We start from the raw sequence: 27,832 nt of genomic DNA on the forward strand, positions 1-27,832 counted from the left end.
AATAAAGGTGCAAGTGTGAGAATGCTTTTTATAGATTACAGTTCTGCTTTCAACACAACTGTACCCAGTAAGTTGGTCACAAAGCTCCTGAACCTAGGCCTTAGCAATACCTTATGTGCATGGATTAAGGATTTCCTGTCTGACCGCCCACAGGCAGTCAAACTGGGCCCACATCTATCCTCCAGTCTGTCTCTTAGCACCGGCGCACCACAAGGCTGCGTGCTAAGTCCGTTGCTTTATTCCATCTATACATATGACTGTATTCCCACCCATCCCTCAAACATGATAATAAAATTTGCTGATGACACTACTGTGGTGGGACAGATCTTCAACAGCAATAAGGCAGCCTATAGAGATGAAGTTGAAAGGCTAGTTGAATGGTGCACAGAAAATAATTTGACCCTGAATGTCAAGAAAACCAAAGAGATTATAGTTGACTTCAGGAAGCGCAAGGGTGACCCCTCTTCCTTAACCATCAAAGGTGAGGTACTTGCGAGGGTCTCTTGTTTTAAATTTCTGGGCACCTGGATCACTGAGGATCTTAAATGGGAAGTTAACACATCTGCTGTGGTCAAAAGGCACATCAGAGGCTTTATTTTCTACGAGCATTGAAGAAGAACACCCTGTCAGCTGAGCTGCTCAAGGCCTTTTATCATTGCTCCATCGAGAGTGTTTTAACCTATTGCATTACAGCATGGTTTGCAAACTGTTCTGAAAACAATAAGAAATCCATCAGACGAGTCATAAGAACGGCAGAAAAGATCACTGGTCTCCCTCTGCCCTCATTGGATGATGTTTTTAGGACTCGCTGCTTCCGCCGAGCAAGCAGTATTCTGCAGGATGGAACACACCCCTCACATCACCTTTTTTCTTTGCTTCCATCCGGCAGGTGTTATCGGGCCTTTAAAGCCCACACCACAAGGCTGAAAAACAGCGTCTTTCCTCGAACTGTTACAGAACTGAACAGACACGCCCAAGCTTCAGTTGAAACAATTGCATTATTCTAATTAAAATAAGGACGGACATGTGCAATAATTGTTTTTAATTATTTTTTCATTTTAGGTATATTTATTACTGTTTTTATGCTATTTAATGGGTTTTATTAAGTTGGGTATTTTTACTGTTAATTGATGTTTTAGAGGGATACGTGCAATATGGGACATGTGCAGCATGGGATAAGTGTAATATGGGATAATGACAATGTGGGATTAGTGCAATACAAGTTATGTTTGTCTCCAAGCTTGCCCCCCCCCCCAATCTCCTGATGTTTTTTTTCAATATTTATTGAAGTCTGTGCATGGGTGAGTGTGTTTGAGGGCGGTCATTGTTTTTGAGGATGCACAAGCAAATTTCGTTGTGTTGATCGCTGTGCAATGACAATAAAGGTGATTCTGATTCTGATTCTATTGAAAATTCAAGGAGTATTTATGCCAAATTTGGTGCTTGTATCAAAATTTGAAGGATTGTTTCAGTTATCTGCTACAGTTACATGAGAATTCAGTAAGGTATATCTTATATATTGTATTCCAATTCTAAGGTGGAAATATGCCAGTATACAAAGGTATATCTAAAAAGGAAGCGTAGAAAAGAGTAGAGTAGGGCCACTTAGGTGCCTGGTCTTGAGAACCAGGGATGGTAGGTTTAAAACCTTTTTGATCCCATGGAAACTCTCCCTACCCACCCAGCTCAAGAAAAAGGTATATATAATAAGTAATAAGACAAATGAAGGATAAGACATCACAGTAGAAGATTGTAGTAAAGGTAATTAGTATGTAGACTAGTAGTGAAATCATGCATACTGAGACATAATACACAGTAGTGCTGTCAGGATTTGGTATATGCTTATGTTTGTTTTTTTTATTATTTTAAATGAATGTTTTCTGTGGGTGTTTATTCTCTTGCTGGTCCCTTTCCTGCTTGGGCTTTCTCTGTCCCTATTTCTCTTGGTGCTTGGTGGTGGATGTGTCACTCTGTTGGGCCACACCCTTGTTCTGGTGCTTTCCACTCACCTGTTCCTAATCTGTAGCTCATCACCTGGGTGTATATAAGCTCCACTGGTTGCCTTGTCTCTCGCCAGATTGATGCCCCTTGTGCCTTCTCTCCAGCTCTGTTTTCGTGTTTTATCGTCCTGCCAGTTTCATCGCATTTTCAGATCACCTGACTGTTTGTTTGACCATGCCCTTGCCTGATGTTTTTTGCATTGTTGCTTCTCCTGGACTGCCTTACCATGTACCGACCGCAGCTAAATTCTTCATTAAAACATTTTACTCTACAGAGCTGTGATTTCGAGTCGTGCAGTTGTGTCCAGCCATTTCTGTCCACCACGCTTGATAAGTGCTGATGAATCTGATCTGTGAATGTGTAGCTGTTCAGTAACTGATAATACAAGATACATGGATTTTAGGATATTCAGGTATTCTGTAACATTGGCCTTATTTTATTATTTATGTTGTGGGGACATCTGTTATGGGGGTTTTTCGATTTGGTCTCTAGTCCTTTGCATGTTTGAGTTGAACCTTTTAGGTCATGTTTTCATTGTCCATCTTGTTGTTGAGGTCTGTTCCCTGTGTTCCACCCCCGTGTCTTCACCAGTTAATCTGGTATTACCATCCTGTTGCACTGTATACTCCCCGTGCATGCTGTGTTAATGTGTTCTTATTTCTTGATCTGTTAATCGTGTCATTGTTTTGCTTGATTTTCAGCCAGCTGTGGATGTTTGTAGTTTGTTAGCATATGAATTTGTATGCCCAATGAGTACACCTGGGAGTAATTTGTATGTTGGTTATTTAAGGTCAGATATTTGTGTTAGTCCTTGTGGGTCCATTGTTCGTACTTCTCATGTGTGGGTGGTATGTATATCTTGTTAGCTTATGCGTTCAGTTAATTCCCATGGACTTTAAGCATTTCAGTCTTTTTGTTTGCATTCCCTGTTTCACTTTTCTCTCTCTCTCCTCACCTTGCATTCAGGGCTAGTTTGTATTTTCATTGAGACCTTCCCCACTCCTGTTGTGTTTTTGGATATCACTCCCCAAGTTGGATTAAGACTGTATTTTTGTTGATGCCTTCCCCACTCCTGTTTTTGTGATTTTTATCTCAGTGACTGAGGACTGGCTTCTTTTGGAATGCACCTTGAGACTTTGCTGACCTGTATATTGGGGTTCTACTTTGATTAGTCCCTGGCTCTGAATCGTAACAGTTTATTTTACACTTCAGTTGTGATACTTTTATTCTCAGTGGAGATACAAAGTTATGATTAGTAGCTATGATTTGTGTTGTGTATATATTTTTGCAGAGACTGAACACTTGTGTATGAAATTATCTTGAAAAGTTTCCTTGAACATCAAAATTTATGATGTTGCAAGCCTACCTCTACCTCAGTTCCTCCAGTTGTGGTTCCATGTATGTTAATATTGAAAACTGTTGTACATTATACAATTATAGACTCGGCCAAGGCTGAGGTGAACCCCATCCTGACCAGGTCCGCATAATCATTGGTACACCAAAATCAAAAGTCTATAACTACTTTATTATATGGTAAACAAGAGAATTGGGAGTTTGTCAAACATACTAAAACTGAAAAATCAATCTCAAATTTCAACTCTTTATTATTACTGTCATACTGCACCAATTGACATCTCATCGATTGACTGGAGTTGCCTGTTAAGTCCGTGATGAAGAGTCATCAGGCTTGTTTTCTTATAAAGTTCGCCATTCGCCTGTCTAGCTTCCGCGTAAGATCGACTGAGTACTCTGTCAAACATCCGTCTGTCAGAAGTTTCAAAGCTGGGCGTGTGTCCCTTTTTACTGACATACTTGCAAAACAGGTTGGCTGCTGGCTGTGTATTTCTGCGGGTGTTCTTCGCATCTTTTTCATGTAAAATTTGTTTTAAGTTAGCGTTGCTAACAGACGCACACCTGTCTTCTGCCATTCTGTCAACAAACTGACAGCCAAAGTAGGCATTGTATCACGTTATCTGATTGGTCGTTATCGATAGAAGGCGTTGCTCGATTAGCTACCAACCAACCAACCAACTTTTTTCTTATATAGCGCCAAATCACAACAAACAGTTGCCCCAAGGCGCTCCACATTGCAAGGCAAGGCCATACAATAATTATGAAAAACCCCAACGGTCAAAACGACCCCCTATGAGCAAGCACTTGGCCACAGTGGGAAGGAAAAACTCCCTTTAACAGGAAAAAACCTCCAGCAGAACCAGGCTCAGGGAGGGGCAGTCTTCTGCTGAGACTGGTTGGGGCTGAGGGAAAGAACCAGGAAAAAGAGATCGATCACTAATGATTAAATGCAGAGTGATGCATACGGAGCAAAAAGAGAAAGAAACAGTGCATCATGGGAACCCCCCCACAGTCTACGTCTAAAGCAACATAACCAAGGGATGGTCCAGGGTCACCCGATCCAGCCCTAACTATAAGCCTTAGCGAAAAGGAAAGTTTTAAGCCTAATCTTAAAAGTAGAGAGGGTATCTGTCTCCCTGATCTGAATTGGGAGCTGGTTCCACAGGAGAGGAGCCTGAAAGCTGAAGGCTCTGCCTCCCATTCTACTCTTACAAACCCTAGGAACTACAAGTAAGCCCGCAGTCTGAGAGCGAAGCGCTCTAATGGGGTAATATGGTACTACGAGGTCCCTAAGATAAGATGGGACCTGATTATTCAAACCTTATAAGTAAGAAGAAGAATTTTAAATTCTATTCTAGCATTAACAGGAAGCCAATGAAGGGAGGCCAACACGGGTGAGATATGCTCTCTCCTGCTAGTCCCCGTCAGTACTCTAGCTGCAGCATTCTGAACCAACTGAAGGCTTTTTAGGGAACTTTTAGGACAACCTGATAATAATGAATTACAATAGTCCAGCCTAGAGGAAATAAATGCATGAATTAATTTTTCAGCATCACTCTGAGACAAGACGAGTTTGTGAGTTATACCACGGAGTCAGACACTTCTGATTTAAAGCTCTCTTTTTCAGAGGAGCTACAGCATCCAAAGTTGTCTTCAATGAGGATGTAAAACTATTGACAAGATACTCTAACTCCCTTACAGAGTTTAGGTAGCTACTCTGCTCTGTGTTGGTATATGACATTAGAGAACATAAAGAAGGAATCATATCCTTAAACCTAGTTACAGCGCTTTCTGAAAGACTTCTAGTGTAATGAAACTTATTCCCCACTGCAGGGTAGTCCATCAGGGTAAATGTAAATGTTATTAAAAAATGATCAGACAAAAGGGAGTTTTCAGGGAGAACAAGGTCTAAAATATGATTAAAGTGGTGGGTGGACTCATTTACTTTTTGAGCAAAGCCGATAGAGTCTAATAATAGATTAAATGCAGTGTTGAGGCTGTCATTCTCAGCATCTGTGTGGATGTTAAAATCACCCACTATAATTATCTTATCTGAGCTAAGCACTAAGTCAGACAAAAGGTCTGAAAATTCACAGAGAAACTCACAGTAACGACCAGGTGGACGATAGATAATAACAAATAAAACTGGTTTTTGGGACTTCCAATTTGGATGGACAAGACTAAGAGACAAGCTTTCAAATGAATTAAAGCTCTGACTAGGTTTTTGATTAATTAATAAGCTGGAATGGAAGATTGCTGCTAATCCTCCGCCCCGGCCCGTGCTACGAGCATTCTGACAGTTAGTGTGACTCGGGGGTGTTGACTCATTTAAACTAACATATTCATCCTGCTGTAACCAAGTTTCTGTTAGGCAGAATAAATCAATACGTTGATCAATTATTATATCATTTACCAACAGGGACTTAGAAGAAAGAGACCTAATGTTTAATAGACCACATTTAACTGTTTTAGTCTGTGGTGCAATTGAAGGTGCTATATTATTTTTCTTTTTGAATTTTTATGCTTAAATAGATTTTTGCTAGTTATTGGTGGTCTGGGAGCAGGCACCGTCTCTACGGGGATGGGGTAATAAGGGGATGGCAGGGGGAGAGAAGCTGCAGAGAGGTGTATAAGACCACAGCTCTGCCTCCTGGTCCCAACGCTAGACAGTCACAGTTTGGAGGATCCCAAAAAATTGGCCAGATTTCTAGAAATGAGAGCTGCTCCCTCTAAAGTGGGATGGATGCCGTCTCTCCTAACAAGACCAGGTTTTCCCCAGAAGCTTTGCCAATTATCAATGAAGCCCACCTCATTTTTTGGACACCACTCAGACAGCCAGCAATTCAAGGAGAACATGCGGCTAAACATATCACTCCCGGTCTGATTGGGGAGGGGCCCAGAGAAAACAACAGAGTCCGACATTGTTTTTGCAAAGTTACACACCGATTCAATGTTAATTTTAGTGACCTCCGCTAGCGCTACACTGCACGCGAGGTGTACTCGTTTCGCGCGCGGTCTACTCTGCTCCACCAGCGGTCAACTCAGCAGTGGCAAATGGGCCAATCAGAAGTTGGCAAAATCCCATACCATATAATATGTGTATTTTGATAGTCCTGTTTAATAAATATATCTGAAAACTCATTTGTGGAATTTATTGATTTTTACCAGGCTCACATTATTTGTGAGGATGCCTTTCTCTACAACTTTTGTTCAAATATTTATTTGTATGGAAGGCAATAACTGCTACCTGTGCTAAAAAATAGGGCAAAAGTTATAGATTCATAAGTACAAATACACACTCAGCTGCACTGAGATTAAAAAAAGGCTTTCTGTGTAACTTGTGTTCAAATGTTGATTTGCGCAGAGGATTATAACTGCTATTGATAAATCAAATCAAATCAATTTTATTTATATAGCGCCAAATCACAACAAACAGTTGCCCCAAGGCGCTTTATATTGTAAGGCAAGGCCATACAATAATTACGGAAAAACTCCAACGGTCAAAACAACCCCCTGTGAGCAAGCACTTGGTGACAGTGGGAAGGAAAAACTCAGGGAGGGGGCAGGGAGGGGCAGTCTTCTGCTGGGACTGGTTGGGGCTGAGGGAGAGAACCAGGAAAAGGACATGCTGTGGAGGGGAGCAGAGATCAATCACTAATGATTAAATGCAGAGTGGTGCATACAGAGCAAAAAGAGAAAGAAACAGTGCATCATGGGAACCCCCCAGCAGTCTACGTCTATAGCAGCATAACTAAGGGATGGTTCAGAGTCAGCTGATCCAGCCCTAACTATAAGCTTTAGCAAAAAGGAAAGTTTTAAGCCTAATCTTAAAAGTAGAGAGGGTGTCTGTCTCCCTGATCTGAATTGGGAGCTGGTTCCACAGGAGAGGAGCCTGAAAGCTGATGGCTCTACCTCCCATTCTACTCTTACAAACCCTAGGAACTACAAGTAAGCCTGCAGTCTGAGAGCGAAGCGCTCTATTGGGGTGATATGGTACTATGAGGTCCCTAAGATAAGATGGGACCTGATTATTCAAAACCTTATAAGAATTTTAAATTCTATTCTAGAATTAACAGGAAGCCAATGAAGAGAGGCCAATATGGGTGAGATATGCTCTCTCCTTCTAGTCCCTGTCAGTACTCTAGCTGCAGCATTTTGAATTAACTGAAGGCTTTTCAGGGAACGTTTAGGACAACCTGATAATAATGAATTACAATAGTCCAGCCTAGAGGAAATAAATGCATGAATTAGTTTTTCAGCATCACTCTGAGACAAGACCTTTCTAATTTTAGAGATATTGCGCAAATGCAAAAAAGCAGTCCTACATATTTGTTTAATATGCGCATTGAATGACATATCCTGATCAAAAATCAAAAATGACTCCAAGATTTCTACAGTATTACTAGAGGTCAGGGTAATGCCATCCAGAGTAAGGATCTGGTTAAACACCATGTTTCTAAGATTTGTGGGGCCAAGTACAATAACTTCAGTTTATCTAAGTTTAAAAGCAGGAAATTAGAGGTCATCCATGTCTTTATGTCTGTAAGACAATCCTGCAGTTTAGCTAATTGGTGTGTGTCCTCTGGCTTCATGGATAGATAAAGCTGGGTATCATCTGCGTAACAATGAAAATTTAAGCAATGCTGTCTAATAATACTGCCTAAGGGAAATATGTATAAAGTGAATAAAATTGGTCCTAGCACAGAACCTTGTGGAACTCCATAATTAACTTTAGTCTGTGAAGAAGATTCCCCATTTACATGAACAAATTGTACTCTATTAGATAAATATGATTCAAACCACCGCAGTGCAGTGCCTTTAATACCTATGGCATGATCTAATCTCTGTAATAAAATTTTATGGTCAACAGTATCAAAAGCAGCACTGAGGTCTAACAGAACAAGCACAGAGATGAGTCCACTGTCTGAGGCCATAAGAAGATCATTTGTAACCTTCACTAATGCTGTTTTCTGTACTATGATGAATTCTAAAACCTGACTGAAACTCTTCAAATAGACCATTCCTCTGCAGATGATCAGTTAGCTGTTTTACAACTGCCCTTTCAAGAATTTTTGAGAGAAAAGGAAAGTTGGAGATTGGCCTATAATTAGCTAAGATAGCTGGGTCAAGTGATGGCTTTTTAAGTAATGGTTTAATTACTGCCACCTTAAAAGCCTGTGGTACATAGCCAACTAATAAAGATAGATTGATCATATTTAAGATCAAAGCATTACTTAATGGTAGGGCTTCCTTGAGCAGCCTGGTAGGAATGGGGTCTAATAGACATGTTGATGGTTTGAAGGAAGTAACTAATGAAAATAACTCAGACAGAACAATCGGAGAGAAAGAGTCTAACCAAATACCGGCATCACTGAAAGCAGCCAAAGATAATGATATGTCTTTGGGATGGTTATGAGTAATTTTTTCTCTAATAAAAATTTTATTAGCAAAGAAAGTCATGAAGTCATTACTAGTTAAAGGAATACTCGGCTCAATAGAGCTCTGACTCTTTGTCAGCCTGTCTACAGTGCTGAAAAGAAACCTGGCGTTGTTCTTATTTTCTTCAATTAGTGATGAGTAGTAAGATGTCCTACCTTTACGAATGGCTTTTTTATAGAGCAACAGACTTTTTTCCAGGCTATGAGAAGATCTTCTAAATTAGTGAGACGCCATTTCCTCTCCAACTTACGGGTTATCTGCTTTAAGCTGCAAGTTTGTGAGTTATACCATGGAGTCAGGCACTTCTGATTTAAGGCTCTCTTTTTCAGAGGAGCTACAGCATCCAAAGTTGTCTTCAATGAGGATGTAAAACTATTGACGAGATACTCTATCTCACTCACAGAGTTTAGGTAGCTACTCTGCACTGTGTTGGTATATGGCATTAGAGAACATAAAGAAGGAATCATATCCTTAAACCTAGTTACAGCGCTTTCTGAAAGACTTCTAGTGTAATGAAACTTATTCCCCACTGCTGGGTAGTCCATCAGAGTAAATGTAAATGTTATTAAGAAATGATCAGACAGAAGGGAGTTTTCAGGGAATACTGTTAAGTCTTCAATTTCCATACCATAAGTCAGAACAAGATCTAAGATATGATTAAAGTGGTTGGGTTGGACTCATTTACATTTTGAGCAAAGCCAATTGAGTCTAATAATAGATTAAATGCAGTGTTGAGGCTGTCATTCTCAGCATCTGTGTGGATGTTAAAATCGCCCACTATAATATCTCATCTCAGCTAAGCACTAAGTCAGACAAAAGGTCTGAAAATTCACAGAGAAACTCACAATAACGACCAGGTGGACGATAGATACAACAAATAAAACTGGTTTTTGGACTTCCAATTTGGATGGACAAGACTAAGAGTCAAGTTTTCAAATGAATTAAAGCTCTGTCTGGGTTTTTGATTAATTAATAAGCTGGAGTGGAAGATTGCTGCTAATCCTCCCCTTCGGCCCATGCTACGAGCGTTCTGGCAGTTAGTGTGACTCGGGGGTGTTGACTCATTTAAACTAACATATTCATCCTGCTGTAACCAGGTTTCTGTAAGGCAGAATAAATCAATATGTTGATCAATTATTATATCATTTACTAACAGGGACCTTAGAAGAGAGAGAGAGACCTAATGTTTAATAAACCACATTAACTGTTTAGTCTGTGTGCAGTTGAAGGTGCCTATATTATTTTTTCTTTTTGAATTTTTATGCTTAGATTTTTACTGGTTATTGGTGGTCTGGGAGCAGGAACCGTCTCTACGGGGATGGGGTAATGAGGGGATGGCAGGGGGAGAGAAGCTGCAGAGAGGTGTGTAAGACTACAACTCTGCTTCCTGGTCCCAACCCTGGATAGTCACGGTTTGGAGGATTTAAGAAAATTGGCCAGATTTCTAGAAATGAGAGCTGCTCCATCCAAAGTGGGATGGATGCCGTCTCTCTAACAAGACCAGGTTTTCCCCAGAAGCTTTGCCAATTATCTATGAAGCCCACCTCATTTTTTGGACACCACTCAGACAGCCAGCAATTCAGGGAGAACATGCGGCTAAACATGTCACTCCAGGTCCGATTGGGGAGGGGCCCAGAGAAAACTACAGAGTCCGACATTGTTTTTGCAAAGTTACACACCGATTCAATGTTAATTTTAGTGACCTCCGATTGGCGTAACCGGGTGTCTTTACTGCCGACGTGAATTACAATCTTACCAAATTTACGCTTAGCCTTAGCCAGCAGTTTCAAATTTCCTTCAATGTCGCCTGCTCTGGCCCCCGGAAGACAACTGACTATGGTTGCTGGTGTCGCTAACTTCACATTTCTCACAACAGAGTCACCAATAACCAGAGTTTGATCACCGGTGGGTGTGTCGCCGAGTGGGGAAAAACGGTTAGAAATGTGAACGGGTTGGCGGTGTACACAGGGCTTCTGTTTAGGGCTACGCTTCCTCCTCACAGTCACCCAGTCGGCCTGCTTTCCTGGCTGCTCGGGATCTGCTGGAAGGGCACTAATGGCGGCTAAGCTACCTTGGTCCGCACCGACTACAGGGGCCTGGCTAGCTGTAGAATTTTCCACGGTGTGGAGCCGAGTATCCAATTCGCCCAGCCTGGCCTCCAAAGCTACGAATAAGCTACACTTATTACAAGTACCATTACTGCTAAAGGAGGCCGAGGAATAACTAAACATTTCACACCCAGAGCAGAAAAGTGCGGGAGAGACAGGAGAAGCCGCCGTGCTAAATTGGCTAAGAGCTAGTGGCTGCGTTAAGCTAGCGGATTCCTAAAAACACACAAAGTGAATAATGTGTAAATAATTTAGAGGTGATTCAGCAGAGGGAGTGCTTTAGTTAAGGCACGTGAAGATTACACTGTGAAACAAATCGTTATCTAGTTATCTAGATCAATCTAACTGCGCAGATTAAACAGCTAACAGATACAGCAAAACACCGCTGTGCTCCGGAACAGGAAGTGATACAATACCGCAGTGAGAGCCAACCACCAGTAGAGGCAGTAGAGATAACTGAAAATATTTGGACAAAAGTTCTAGATTAACACCCACAAGTTTACAACCAGCTCTGATTCGTTCTCTGCAACTTTTGATCAAATATATTTTTGCACAGGAGGCTATAACTGCTAGCTTTATTGGAAAACAAAATATTAGAACAAAAATTTCAGACAAATCATGAATTATTAAGTAGGTTCATTGTTTAAAGAAATGCAGTAAACAAAAATCCAGTTGAAATATTTTTATTACTACAGTTCCACCTCTCTCATTCTTCACTGTGATTGCAGTGGCTAAACCCATCCTCTAAAACCAACCCAGTCTTTTGGGCACAGAGAGCGGTATAGCTTTTTGGCAATGCACAAAATAAGTGGACAAAAGTTTCAGATGGGGGTCCACATGATGGCAACCACTCTACCAATATGGCTGATTAAAAAAATATATAAATCCTGGGAGGTTTTTCTTTTTTGCTGTATTGACATTTCTCACCCCTTCTGTGATTGGGCAGCAGTGAGATCATGTTCCAATTTACCAATCTTCTCTGTAGGTTACACAATACAGCAGCTACATGTATCATCTGGTCAGAAAGATGCCTGCAACTGTGCAACTGCACAAAGATAATTTTGAAATGTTCAAAAAATCTTTCACGCATAAATGTAGTGCAACGTGGCGCGATCTGCTCGCCAACACTATGCGCAGCTCGTCATGTCGAGTAAAGAAGTGAACAGTGCGAGTGATTGCGTCAGCGCACCACATCAGAGCGCAGCTCATCAAAACGATTATAACAAGATGTTAAATCTATCATAAACATTCTTTTACAGCTGCACACAAGAAAGAAAGAACACGCAACTGTTTTACAAAGCCAAATAATTACCTTTTTAGAGCCTCCAAATTGTTTCTCCACCTCGTTCAGTGTGTGCGTGAACAGCTCTGGCTGGAGCGGTCCTCTGTGATTCAGGAAGCGATTAGAGCCATTTTCAGCAGCCAACTTGTAGAGAAAATGATTAATCCACTACAAAATAATAATTTTATATACACAGTATCCAGCACAGAGTGCGTGGCAGCCGGTGGAGCAAAGCACTGCATACAGCTGGGAACACAGTGGGTGGGATCATCACGGCGAGTGCGTGTATCAAAGTCATGCAAGTGTCAGGCACCTTTACTCTGGATCAGCAGCACCTTTTCCACTCTTCCTGATGGTAGTTGATTTTGCAAAAAGGATGGAAATGGCTTAGTGAATACCTACTTTAAGAAAAGGGAGGAGCACAGGGTAACATATAAGAGTGGAGGAAGGTGCACACAGGTGGACTACATTCTTTATAGGAGATGCAAGCTAAAAGAAATCAGAGACTGTAAGGTGGTGACAGGAGAGAGCATCATTAGACAGCATAGGATGGTTGTTTGTAGGATGACTTTAAAGGTAAAGAAGAAGAAGAGGGTGAGAGCTCAACAAAGGATCAGATGGTGGAAGCTGAAGGAGGAAGACTGTTGTGTGAAATTTAGAGAGCAGGTGAGAGGTGGTTGGAGGGGAAGCAATTTTGGACAACTGGAAAAGTACTGCAGATGTGGTGAAGGAGACAGCTAGGACAGTACTGGGTATGCCATCTGGACAGTGGAAGGAAGACAAGGAGATTTGGTGGTGGAATGAAGAGGTCCAGGAAAGCATAAGGAGAAAGAGGTTTGGTATAGTCGGAGAGATGAAGAAAGTAACAGAAGTACAAGGATAAGAATGCGGTGTAAGGCAAAAAGAGAAGTGGCAAAAGCAAAGGGAAAAGGCATATTGCGAGCTGTACAAGAAGTTGAATAGTAAGGAAGGAGAAAAGGACTTGTACCGATTGCCAGACAAAGGGCAGAGCTGGAAAGGATGTGCAGCAGGTTAGGGTGGTAAAAGATGCACATGGTAATGTGCTGACAAGTGAGGAGTGTGTGCTGAGAAGGTGGAGGGAATATTTTGAAGAGCTGATGAATAAAGAAAATGAGCGAGAGAAAAGGCTGGATGATGTGGTGAGAGTAAATCAGGAAGTACAAGAGATTAGTAAGGAAGAAGTGAGGGCTGCTACGAAGAGGATGAAGAGTGGAAAGGCAGTTGGTCCAGATTACATTCCAGTGGAGGCATGAAAATGTCTAGGAGAGATGGCAGTAGAGTTTCTAACCAGATTGTTTAATAAAATCTTGGAAAGTGAGAGGATGCCTGAGGAGTGGAGACAAAGTGTGCTGGTTCCTATTTTCAAGAACAAGGGTGATGTGCAGAGCTGCAGTAACTACAGAGGCATAAAGTTGATCAGCCACAGCATGAAGTTATGGGAAAGAGTAGTAGAAGTTAGGCTTAGAAAATAGGTGAAGATCTGTGAGCAGCAATACGGTTTCATGCCGAGAAAGAGCACTACAGATGCAATGTTTGCTCTGAGAATACTGTTGGAGAAGTACAGAGAAGGCCAGAAAGAGTTACATTGTGTGTTTGTGGACTTAGAAAAAGCTTATGATAGGGTGCCAAGAGAAGAGCTGTGGAATTGTATGAGGAAGTCTGGAGTGGCAGAGAAGTATGTTAGGGTAGTGCAGGACATGGAAAAGAATAGTGTGACAGCGGTGAGATGTGCAGTCGGAATGACAGACTCATTCAAGGTGGAGGTGGGATTACACCAATGATCAGCTCTGAGTCCTTTCTTGTTTGCAGTGGTGATGGACAGGTTGACGGATGAGATCAGACAGGAGTCCCCATGGACTATGATGTTTGCAGATGACATTGTGATCTGTAGTGAGAGTACAGAGCAAGTTGAGTCTAGTCTGGAGAGGTCAATCAATTTTTTTTTATATAGCGCCAAATCACAACAAACAGTTGCCCCAAGGGGCCTTATATTGTAAGGCAAGGACATACAATAATTATGTAAAACCCCACGGTCAAAAACGACCCCCTGTGAGCAAGCACTTGGCTACAGTGGGAAGGAAAATCTCCCTTTTACAGGAAGAAACCTCCAGCAGAACCAGGCTCAGGGAGGGGCAGTCTTCTGGTGGGACTGGTTGGGGCTGAGGGAGAGAAACAGGAAAAAGACATGCTGTGGAGGGGAGCAGAGATCGATCCCTAATGATTAAATGCAGAGTGGTGCATACAGAGCAAAAAGAGAAAGAAACAGTGCATCATGGGAACCCCCCAGCAGTCTACGTCTATAGCAGCATAACTAAGGGATGGTTCAGGGTCACCTGATCCAGCCCTAACTATAAGCTTTAGCAAAAGGAAGTTTTAAGCCTAATCTTAAAATAGAGAGGGTGTCTGTCTCCCTGATCTGAATTGGGAGCTGGTTCCACAGGAGAGGAGCCTGAAAGCTGAAGGCTCTGCCTCCATTCTACTCTTACAAACCCTAGGAACTACAAGTAAGCCTGCAGTCTGAGAGCGAAAGCAATCTATTGGGGTGATATGGTACTACGAGGTCCCTAAGATAAGATGGGACCTGATTATTCAAAACCTTATAAGTAAGAAGAAGAATTTTAAATTCTATTCTAGAATTAACAGGAAGCCAATGAAGAGAGGCCAATATGGGTGAGATATGCTCTCTCCTTCTAGTCCCCGTTAGTACTCTAGCTGCAGCATTTTGAATTAACTGAAGCTTTTTAGGGAACTTTTAGGACAACCTGATAATAATGAATTACAATAGTCCAGCCTAGAGGAAATAAATGCATGAATTAGTTTTTCAGCATCACTCTGAGACAAGACCTTTCTAATTTTAGAGATATTGCGTAAATACAAAAAAGCAGTCCTACATATTTGTTTAATATGTGCTTTGAATGACATATCCTGATCAAAAATGACTCCAAGATTTCTCACAGTATTACTAGAGGTCAGGGTAATGCCATCCAGAGTAAGGATCTGGTTAGACACCATGTTTCTAAGATTTGTGGGGCCAAGTACAATAACTTCAGTTTTATCTGAGTTTAAAGCAGGAAATTAGAGGTCATCCATGTCTTTATGTCTGTAAGACAATCCTGCAGTTTAGCTAATTGGTGTGTGTCCTCTGGCTTCATGGATAGATAAAGCTGGGTATCATCTGCGTAACAATGAAAATTTAAGCAATACCGTCTAATAATACTGCCTAAGGGAAGCATGTATAAAGTGAATAAAATTGGTCCTAGCACAGAACCTTGTGGAACTCCATAATTAACTTTAGTCTGTGAAGAAGATTACCCATTTACATGAACAAATTGTAATCTATTAGACAAATATGATTCAAACCACCGCAGCGCAGTGCCTTTAATACCTACGGCATGCTCTAATCTCTGTAATAAAATTTTATGGTCAACAGTATCAAAAGCAGCATGAGGTCTAACAGAACAAGCACAGAGAATGAGTCCACTTTCGAGGCCATAAGAAGATCATTTGTAACCTTCACTAATGCTGTTTCTGTACTATGATGAATTCTAAAACCTGACTGAAACTCTTCAAATAGACCATTCCTCTGCAGATGATCAGTTAGCTGTTTTACAACTACCCTTTCAAGAATTATTGAGAGAAAAGGAAGGTTGGAGATTGGCCTATAATTAGCTAAGATAGCTGGGTCAAGTGATGGCTTTTTAAGTAATGGTTTTAATTACTGCCACCTTAAAAGCCTGTGGTACATAGCCAATAACAAAGATAGACTGATCATATTTAAGATCGAGCATTAAATAATGGTAGGGCTTCCTTGAGCAGCCTGGTAGGAATGGGGTCTAATAAACATGTTGATGGTTTGATGAAGTAGTAACTAATGAAAATAACTCAGACAGAACAATCGGATGAGAAAGAGTCTAACCAAATACCGGCATCACTGAAAGCAGCCAAAGATAACGATCCGTCTTTGGGCATGGTTATGAGTAATTTTTTCTCTATAGTTAAAATTTTGTTAGCAAAGAAAGTCATGAAGTCATTAATAGTTAAAGTTAAGGGAATACTCAGCTCAATAGAGCTCTGACTCTTTGTCAGCCTGGCTACAGTGCTGAAAAGAAACCTGGGGTTGTTCTTATTTTCTTCAATTAGTGATGAGTAGAAAGATGTCCTAGCTTTACGGAGGGCTTTTTTATAGAGCAACAGACTCTTTTTCCAGGCTAAGTGAAGATCTTCTAAATTAGTGAGACGCCATTTCCTCTCCAACTTATGGGTTATCTGCTTTAAGCTATGAGTTTGTGAGTTATACCACGGAGTCAGGCACTTCTGATTTAAAGCTCTCTTTTTCAGAGGAGCTACAGCATCCAAAGTTGTCTTCAATGAGGATGTAAAACTATTGACGAGATACTCTATCTCACTTACAGAGTTTAGGTAGCTACTGTGCACTGTGTTGTTATATGGCATTAGAGAACGTAAAGAAGGAATCATATCCTTAAACCTAGTTACAGCGCTTTCTGAAAGACTTCTAGTGTAATGAAACTTATTCCCCACTGCTGGGTAGTCCATCAGAGTAAATGTAAATGTTATTAAGAAATGATCAGACAGAAGGAGTTTCAGGGAATACTGTTAAGTCTTCTATTTCCATACCATAAGTCAGAAAAAGATCTAAGATATGATTAAAGTGGTGGGTGGACTCATTTACATTTTGAGCAAAGCCAATTTAGTCTAATAATAGATTAAATGCAGTGTTGAGGCTGTCATTCTCAGCATCTGTGTGGATGTTAAAATCGCCCACTATAATTATCTTATCTGAGCTAAGCACTAAGTCAGACAAAAGGTCTGAAAATTCACAGAGAAACTCACAGTAACGACCAGGTGGACGATAGATAATAACAAATAAAACTGGTTTTTGGGACTTCCAATTTGGATGGACAAGACTAAGAGTCAAGCTTTCAAATGAATTAAAGCTCTGTCTGGGTTTTTGATTAATTAATAAGCTGGAATGGAAGATTGCTGCTAATCCTCCGCCCCGGCCCGTGCTACGAGCATTCTGACAGTTAGTGTGACTCGGGGGTGTTGACTCATTTAAACTAACATATTCATCCTGCTGTAACCAGGTTTCTGTAAGGCAGAATAAATCAATATGTTGATCAATTATTATATCATTTACCAACAGGGACTTAGAAGAGAGAGACCTAATGTTTAATAGACCACATTTAACTGTTTTAGTCTGTGGTGCAGTTGAAGGTGCTATATTATTTTTTCTTTTTGAATTTTTATGCTTAAATAGATTTTGCTGGTTATTGGTGGTCTGGGAGCAGACACCGTCTCTACAGGGATGGGGTAATGAGGGGATGGCAGGGGGAGAGAAGCTGCAGAGAGGTGTGTAAGACTACAACTCTGCTTCCTGGTCCCAACCCTGGATAGTCACGGTTTGGAGGATTTAAGAAAATTGGCCAGATTTCTAGAAATGAGAGCTGCTCCATCCAAAGTGGGATGGATGCCGTCTCTCCTAACAAGACCAGGTTTTCCCCAGAAGCTTTTCCAATTATCTATGAAGCCCACCTCATTTTTTGGACACCACTCAGACAGCCAGCAATTCAAGGAGAACATGCGGCTAAACATGTCACTCCCGGTCCAATTGGGGAGAGGCCCAGAGAAAACTACAGAGTCCGACATTGTTTTTGCAAAGTTACACACCGATTCAATGTTAATTTTAGTGACCTCCGATTGGCGTAACTGGGTGTCATTACTGCCGACGTGAATTACAATCTTACCAAATTTACGCTTAGACTTAGCCAGCAGTTTCAAATTTCCTTCAATGTCGCCTGCTCTGGCCCCCGGAAGACAATTGACTATGGTTGCTGGTGTCGCTAACTTCACATTTCTCAAAACAGAGTCGCCAATAACCAGAGTTTGATCCTCGGCGGGTGTGTTGTCGAGTGGGGAAAACGGTTAGAAATGTGAAGGGTTGGCGGTGTACACGGGGCTTCTGTTTAGAACTACGCTTCCTCCTCACAGTCACCCAGTCGGCCTGGAGATATGCTTTGGAGAGAAGGGGAATGAAAGTCAGTAGAAGCAAGACTGTGTACATGTGTGTGAATGGGAGGGAGCCCAGTGGAATAGTGCAGTTACAAGGAGTAGAAGTGGTGAAAGTAGATGAGTTTAAATATTTGGGGTCAACTGTTCAAAGTAATGGAGAGTGTGGTAAAGAGGTGAAGAAGAGAGTGCAGGCAGGGTGGAGTGGGTGGAGAAAGGTGGCAGGAGTGATTGTGACCAAAGAATATCAGCAAGAGTGAAGGGGAAAGTTTACAAGACAGTAGTGAGACCAGCTATGTTGTACGGTTTAGAGACGGTGGCACTAACAAAAAGATAGGAGGCAGAGCTGGAGGTGGCAGAGCTGAAGATGTTGAGATTCTCGTTGGGAGTGACAAGAATGGACAAGATTAGGAATGTACATATCAGAGGGACAGCTCAGGTGGGATAGTTTGGAGACAAAGTCAGAGAGGCGAGATTGAGATGGTTTGGACATGTGCAGAGGAGGGACCCAGGGTATATAGGGAGAAGGATGCTGAGGATGGAGCCACCAGGCAGGAGGAGAAGAGGGAGGCCAAAGAGGAGGTTATGGATGTGCTGAGGAAGGACATGCAGGTGGTTGGTGTGACAGAGGAAGATACAGAGGACAGGGTGAGATGGAAACGATTGATCTGCTGTGGCGACCCCTAACAGGAACGGCCGAAAGACAAAGAAGAAGTAACAAAGGAATAATAATGCTGAAGCTTATGATGGTGCCTGCAAAGCCGAGACAGGGCCCACTCAGAGTGTTTGAAAGCCCTGAGCTGCAGTGCAAATGGTACCAGGTTTGGGAGTTTGAGAGTGGGTTGAAATCCAGGACAGGACAGGAACTGGAGCCAGGTGGTCGCACAGAGCCGAGGACGGAGGAACATTCTGAGGAGATGAGGAGAACAAAGGTGAGTGAACACGCTCGTAACACTGGAAGCCTTTAACAACAGAATGTTCAGAGTTTGCATGGAGGCTTAATGCAGGAATGTTCACAGTCCAGGAATTGTTCAGAGGTCAGCAGTGCAATTAAGATGCAGCACGTCTTATGACGCAGTTCACTTTAGCTGGAACTTGGCTTCAGAAATGACTTGGAAGTTCTTAGTAGTGCTGCATACAGTTCTTGGGAATAAACAGATGAAGTGACAAACAGGAGCTGAGTGAGAGCAAAATCTCAGGACTCAGAGACAACCAGGAACTTAGCTGACAGGAGCAGAGCGGCATGCTCTGAGGTATACTGCAGATGAACAGTGGCACAGCAGAGAGTTCCTAACATGACGCAGTAGTTGCAGGTAGTGGTGTGGAAGCCAGGAGACGTTGAGGCATGGAAGCTGCTCAGGAAGGCATCTTGAAACAAAGATCAGAGTACTCTATTACTCTCATCAGCCAGGTTACCTTTGAGAGAAGCTGCGGGAAGCTCAGAATTCATGCTGAGGGCATCTCAGGGAAATCTCTCAGAAGACAGAGCTTGAGGTCGAGGTAGCTCATGGAAGCATGGGTAGAATCTGGCAAGTAGCAAGGTCAAGGTAGATTCTGGCTGGACTGAGCACTGAGGCTGAGCATTGGGCGTGTCCCTTTCTGGGGACAGTCTCAGGTGTGGAGTTTGACTGGGACGGGCCACCTGTCAAAAGGTAATGCAGGTGTCAAACTCAGGGAGGACAGAAACCTCTCCTTGAGACTCCGGTAAAGTAAGAAAGATATTCACAGATTTGAAGTTCATGGCTCAATAAATCTTAAGACAAACATTGTAGAAAAACAAACATCACTAGTTTGTAACCTCAGGAAGGTACACAATGAGCTACAATCTTTTTTTATCCATATGATCTGTCCTCTGAGCTGCAAAAATAACTGATCTGAACGAGAAGGTGGCTGAGAAACGGACGTGTAGGGACCGTCTACAAAGTGCAAAAATAAATTCAGGTGTGGTGTCACCAAATTCACTGAACACATCAATGGTCACCTGCTGGTTATACTACTCTGTATCTTTCTAACTTTACCGGAGTCTCCAGAAGAGGTTTCTGTCCTCCCTGAGTTTGACACTGTTTGACAGGTGGACCGTCCCAGTCAAACTACTCACCTGACACTGGCCCCGGAGTGGGACGTGCCCTGCGGGACCAGGCGCATCACACCAGAAGTGAGAGCCCGCTCGGATTTTCCCCTCACCTCACAGGCTGTAGTGCCCCGACCCCCCCCAAAAAATAAAATAAAATAATTTTTGCAGTGATAGGGTTTGAGATCAAGATTTCCTGGAGTAATTTTTTTGTGAGACGACGTTCATGTTTTGGGAGATATTTTTTCAGTATTCACATTTTGCAATTAACGGTTTGCGGATAATTCACGATTTGCAGCTGATTCGCGTTTTGGGGGTTAACACCCTGCTCTTCAAGCTAGAAGCTGCTGTGTGTCTCGGGTACACCATGTCAGCATGCACTAATTTGCCATGTGAACGAATGAGTGTTTTGTGAAAAATGTGACAGCAGCAGAGATAAGCAATATCATCCATTTATGTACATACAGGTCTGTTAGAAAAGTATCCAACCTTATTTTTTTTTTTCAAAAACCATATGGATTTGAATCACGTGTGATTACATCAGACATGCTTGAACCCTCGTGGGCATGCAAGAGTTTTTTCACGCCTGTCGGTTACGTCATTCGCCTGTGGGCAGTCTTTGAGTGAGGAGTGGCCCACCCTCTCGTCGTTTTTTCATTGTTTAGGAATGGCTCAGAGACTGCTGCTTTGTTTGATAAAAATTTTTTAAAAAACTGTAAGGCACAACTGAGTGGACACCATTCGATAAATTCAGCTGGTTTTCGGTACAAATTTTAACGGCTGATGAGAGATTTTGGTCTGGTAGTGTCGCTTTAAGGATGGCCCATGGTGCCTGACGGTGATCTGCGCTTCGAGGCGGCAGCGTCTCGCCGTTTCAAGTTGAAAACTTCCACATTTCAGGCTCTGTTGACTCAGTAAGTCATCAGAGAACAGAGAACTTTCAGAAGAAGTCGGCATGAGGAGTTTATTCGGACATTCCACTGTTAACGGACATTTTGTAATGAAAGAACGTGCGGGCAGAGTCTCACGTCGGGCCGGACCCGACCGCGGGGGGTCGCGACAAGAAAAACACCTCCGTTGGAAACCTTAACGGGTAAGTTGGAACATGTCCAAGCTGTTAAACAATTTCTCAGTTACTCACTTGTTGAAAGCCATCAAAAGCCGCCTGAATTTTACAAATGGTTTTCAACACGGAGGTGTTTTGCGCACACAGATTCGCAGAGTCGTCACGGAAACGACTCGGCGAATTTGCGCGCACGTCTTTCATTACAAAATGTCCTTAAACAGTGGAATGTCCGCATAAAGTCCTCATGCCGGCCTCTTCTGAATCTTTTCTGTTCTCTCACGATGTCCTGGGTGAATTAAGCCTTAAATTAGGATGTTTTCAGGTCGAAACAGGCCGACGACGGCGCCTGGAAGCGCTGCGCGACATCCCGCTCCGTGGCAAGTCCTTACAGCGACAGAAACACCCCATAATCTCTCATCAGCCGTTAAACTTTTCACCGAAAACCAGCTAAATTTCTCGAATAGTGTCCACTCGGATATTCCTCACAGGTCCAGAAAAAATTTTGATAAAGCAACGCGCGCCATCTCGAGCAGCGTGTGAAACAAAGGAATTCAGCTGAGAGGGCTGGACCACATCTCCCTCAAGGCCTGCCCACAGGGAAATGACGTCACCGACGCGTGAAAAAACTCACGCATGCGCACGAGGGTTCAAGCATGATTGGTGTAATCGCATGTCATTCAAATCCATATAGTTAAAAAAAAAAATAAAAGTGTCGGTTTCTTATCTAATAGACCTCGTATATTATATATATTACAGTGCATTTTTGCATTTCACCAATGTACCATTACAGTAATAAAGTGAGGTATTGTGAAAATTCCTCTAATTGCTTGATTTGTTGGAGTAACCATTTATGGGCTGGTCTTTTCAGGAAGTCTCTCTCATCAGTCTATATTCTGCATCTATGCTTATATCTTGATTGAATGCATTGTGCTGTTTACGTAAGGTCTAGATACAGAGTGTTAAAATATATGAGAATCACTTCTAAACACAAATCCAAGCTAAATGTTATCCTTTTGTTCCATTTATGTCAATGAAGATCTGGGCTTGATACAGTAGAGAAGGGGTCACCAACCCTGTTCCAAGAGGGCACCTATCCTGCATGTTTTCCAAGTCTACCTACTCAAGTCACACCTGATTTTTTTAAAAGTGGTGTTTTCCAGCTCTTGATTGGCTGACCTGATAGTTAATTGCCTGAGAGTGGAAGAGGGTGAGTTGGAAAAGATGCAGGGCAGGTGCCTTCCAGGAGCAGGGTTGGTGACCCCTGCAGTAGACTGTACAGTGTTGCAAAACTCACGTGTAAGAACACATCCAATACCCATACATGGATTTTTTTTTTTTATATATATATAAATTTATGGATCTGGTTACAGATGCACGGATCGAAATACACACACACACACACACAGATTTTTTTTTACACATTTGGTTACACACACACTTTTTTTTTTTTTTTTTTTTTACACATTTGTGGATCTGGTTACACACTCACAGATCGAAATACACATTTGCTAATACGTTTGCTGCAATAATGGCCCCCATAAATAATTCTCAAACTGATGCATCTCTGAAGCATCTTTAATATTATAACTCGCAAATGTATACATAGGAAAAACAAAACAAATACCTTCAGCAGTTGACCTATTAGTACTTCTCTTGTAGTCATCCAACTTTCCACTCAACTCACTTAAGGCCCCCTGACACTTGCACGACCTTGATGCACGCACTTGCATGCCCATGTTCCCAGCTGGATGCCGTGCTTTGTTCCACTGGCTGCCATGTGCTCTGCACTGGATGCTGCGTATATAAAATCATTATTTTGTAGAGGATTAATCATTTTCTCTGCGAGTTCTCTGTTGAAAACGGCTCTAATCACTTCCTGAATCACAGAGGACCACTCCAGCCGGAGCTGTTTTCACGTGCGCATGTGCTGAATGAGCTGGAGAAAGCATTTGGAGCTTCTAAAAAGGTAATTATTTGTCATGTTTACATTGTCATGGCTTGGTAAAACCGTTGCATGTTTGTTGCTTCTTGTGTGCAGCTGTAAAAGTATGTTTATGATAGATTTAACATCTCGTTATAATCGTTCAGAGGAGCTGCACTCTGATGCGGTGTGCTGACGCACTCACACTGTTCACGTCTTCTTTACTCGACTTGACAAGCTGCACATAGTGTTGGTGAGTAGATCCTGCAACGTTGCACGACATTTATGCGCGAATGGTTTTTTTTTTTAACATTTCAAAATTTCTCTGCGCAACTGCACGCACCAGCGCCCCTTTAGCATTCAGTTTTCCCCACATTAAAGACGTGTTTACTCTCCTGCATGACACAGGGCGTGCATGTGCATGCATCAAAGTTGTGCAAGTGTCAGTTTTAGTTTTCTCTCTGAGATTTTGCGAAATACAGAGGGTACGTAGCCTGGATGAAAACACTCACTGACTTTAGCCCCAGTAAGGAAAATTAATACTGGACATGAAAAGATGTTTATATCTATTACATACAATTGTAACGATTTGTAAGCAAATGCAGTAATTTGCATAATCTCAATTTTTGAAATGCCACAGTGGACACAACAGCTTTTCAGCATTGTCATAATGCTTCCTATGTTAGCAATGTCATTCGATACCCCCAAACAAAGAAGGCAGCTCGTTTCTGGCCGGCAAGTGCCCGGATGTCTGAATGTGAGAATGCGGCTCTGCATTATTTCTGTAATTTTACAATTAAAATAATCTACATTAGCAAAATTATCTTGGCGTACTAACAAGTCCATGATGTTGACCGAAACAAAAAACAACCCAAACAACCTCCCCTGTCTTCTTCTTCAACGTTGTCTTCTCCTTGGTCTTCTTCTTGCTTTGGTTTGGTAGACCAGATGCTGCAAAGGTACTTTACTGCCCTCTGCTGCTCCTTACACATATTTATTTATAAATAAAACAGATTCACAGTTTTACTCCAGTTGTCCAATTTGACTGGGGAAAAAATGTTTTAAAACAGTTTCTTTAAAAAATGAAAGGCCTTTATACAACTTCCTCTCTTAAGGGAATTACTTTGTTCACAAGTGACATCAGGGTGATTTATTATCACAGCCAAACCATTTCTTATCCCACTATGTCCTGATTATTTCAGCTGTCTTTTCTTATATAGGTACAATTATTTTTAGATTGGTGTATGTGAACTTTTGTGTCTATGTATCTGTGGACAAGGGAACTCAAAGACAGCTGGACAGATTTCTTTCAACGTTGGTGGGAATATCACTTGAATAAATATCTAAGTCCCTTCGGCTGCTCCCTTGTTTTTCACTCAGGGTCGCCACAGGAAATCTGAGGTGGATCTGCATGTTGAATTGGCACAGGTTCTATGCCGGATGCCCTTCCTGACGCAATTCCACATTACATGGAGAAAAGTGGAGTGAGGTTTCAATGGGAATCCTTTCGCAGTGAAACCAAGTGTACCTACCACTTGGCCACCGCCATGACTTGGATAGGCATCTAGAGGTGATCAAATTTTGGAGGTGTTTGGACAAAGGTCAAGATCAAGAAAACATGGTCCATAAAACACCTTTTTCGTGTATATCAACAACCAAGCAGCCTATGGACTATGAGTATGTGTAAGTTTGTGATTGACTGGTATGAATAATTGTAAAATGAAGTTATATTACATGGAGTCATAAGAAATCATACATAGTCAAAAGCAGCATTAGAGACACTGTAAAAAATGTCCGTGAAAATTACAGTGAAAAACTGTGAAATGGCAACAGGAATAAACCGTAAAGCAAGAAGAAGCTTATTGTTGTAGAATAAACATTGAATTACCATAAATTTAAAAACTGTCAAAAATGTTATTTTTAATTGTTTTAACATGTGAAATATATGGTGAAAAGCTGAAATGGTGACAGCATTGGACAGTCATATTAAAAATAGCACATTACTGTATTATTCACAGTGTAAATACCTTAAATAAAAAACATGCTGTCAACGATATTTTTTACTATTTTAAGATGTGAAATATAGAGTGAAAAACTGAAATGGCAATGGTAATAGATTGTAATATTAAAAACAGCATATTACTGTATAATTACTTTAGGCATCAGACATTCAACAGATAAAAAAAAGCAGCAACAGACAATGTACGTTTAACCCACAAGGTGCAAAGTGTTCTGATAAGGTGCCTTGCGGTAGTCTGTGTGGATTCTACTGACCAAAAATATTGTCCAGTGTTACAGTGAACAAGTGCTAAGAGAAATAAATAGCCCACAATTCAATCAATCAATCAATCAATTTTTTTATATAGCGCCAAATCACAACAAACAGTTGCCCCAAGGCGCTTTATATTGTAAGGCAAGGCCATACAATAATTATGTAAAACCCCAACGGTCAAAACGACCCCCTGTGAGCAAGCACTTGGCTACAGTGGGAAGGAAAAACTCCCTTTTAACAGGAAGAAACCTCCAGCAGAACCAGGCTCAGGGAGGGGCAGTCTTCTGCTGGGACTGGTTGGGGCTGAGGGAGAGAACCAGGAAAAAGACATGCTGTGGAGGGGAGCAGAGATCGATCACTAATGATTAAATGCAGAGTGGTGCATACAGAGCAAAAAGAGAAAGAAACAGTGCATCATGGGAACCCCCCAGCAGTCTAAGTCTATAGCAGCATAACTAAGGGATGGTTTAGGGTCACCTGATCCAGCCCTAACTATAAGCTTTAGCAAAAAGGAAAGTTTTAGCCTAATCTTAAAAGTAGAGAGGGTGTCTGTCTCCCTGATCTGAATTGGGAGCTGGTTCCACAGGAGAGGAGCCTGAAAGCTGAAGGCTCTGCCTCCCATTCTACTCTTACAAACCCTAGGAACTACAAGTAAGCCTGCAGTCTGAGAGCGAAGCGCTCTATTGGGGTGATATGGTACTACAAGGTCCCTAAGATAAGATGGGACCTGATTATTCAAAACCTTATAAGTAAGAAGAAGAATTTTAAATTCTATTCTAGAATTAACAGGAAGCCAATGAAGAGAGGCCCATATGGGTGAGATATGCTCTCTCCTTCTAGTCCCCGTCAGTACTCTAGCTGCAGCATTTTGAATTAACTGAAGGCTTTTTAGGGAACTTTTAGGACAACCTGATAATAATGAATTACAATAGTCCAGCCTAGAGGAAATAAATGCATGAATTAGTTTTTCAGCATCACTCTGAGACAAGACCTTTCTGATTTTAGAGATATTGTGTAAATGCAAAAAAGCAGTCCTACATATTTGTTTAATATGCGCTTTGAATGACATATCCTGATCAAAAATGACTCCAAGATCTCTCACAGCACCACCAGAGGCCAGGGCAATGCCATCCAGAGTAAGGATCTGGTTAGACACCATGTTTCTAAGATTTGTGGGGCCAAGTACAATAACTTCAGATTTATCTGAGTTTAAAAGCAGGAAAATAGAGGTCATCCATGTCTTTATGTTTGTAAGACAATCCTGCAGTTTAGCTAATTGGTGTGTGTCCTCTGGCTTCATGGATAGATAAAGCTGGGTATCATCTGCGTAACAATGAAAATTTAAGCAATACCGTCTAATAATACTGCCTAAGGGAAGCATGTATAAAGTGAATAAATTGGTCCTAGCACAGAACCTTGTGGAACTCCATAATTAACTTTAGTCTGTGAAGAAGATTCCCCATTTACATGAACAAATTGTAATCTATTAGACAAATATGATTCAAACCACCGCAGCGCAGTGCCTTTAATACCTATGGCATGCTCTAATCTCTGTAATAAAATTTTATGGTCAACAGTATCAAAAGCAGCACTGAGGTCTAACAGAACAAGCACAGAGATGAGTCCACTGTCCGAGGCCATAAGAAGATCATTTGTAACCTTCACTAATGCTGTTTTTGTACTATGATGAATTCTAAAACCTGACTGAAACTCTTCAAATAGACCATTCCTCTGCAGATGATCAGTTAGCTGTTTTACAACTATCCTTTCAAGAATTTTTGAGAGAAAAGGAAGGTTGGAGATTGGCCTATAATTAGCTAAGATAGCTGGGTCAAGTGATGGCTTTTTAAGTAATGGTTTAATTACTGCCACCTTAAAAGCCTGTGGTACATAGCCAACTAACAAAGATAGATTGATCATGTTTAAGATCGAAGCATTAAATAATGGTAGGGCTTCCTTGAGCAGCCTGGTAGGAATGGGGTCTAATAAACATGTTGATGGTTTGGATGAAGTAACTAATGAAAATAACTCAGACAGAACAATCGGAGAGAAAGAGTCTAACCAAATACCGGCATCACTGAAAGCAGCCAAAGATAACGATACGTCTTTGGGATGGTTATGAGTAATTTTTTCTCTAATAGTTAAAATTTTGTTAGCAAAGAAAGTCATGAAGTCATGACTAGTTAAAGTTAATGGAATATTCAGCTCAATAGAGCTCTGACTCTTTGTCAGCCTGGCTACAGTGCTGAAAAGAAACCTGGGGTTGTTCTT

This window comes from Thalassophryne amazonica, chromosome 15, assembly GCF_902500255.1.
Source record: "Thalassophryne amazonica chromosome 15, fThaAma1.1, whole genome shotgun sequence".
NCBI classification, from domain to species: Eukaryota; Metazoa; Chordata; class Actinopteri; order Batrachoidiformes; family Batrachoididae; genus Thalassophryne; species Thalassophryne amazonica.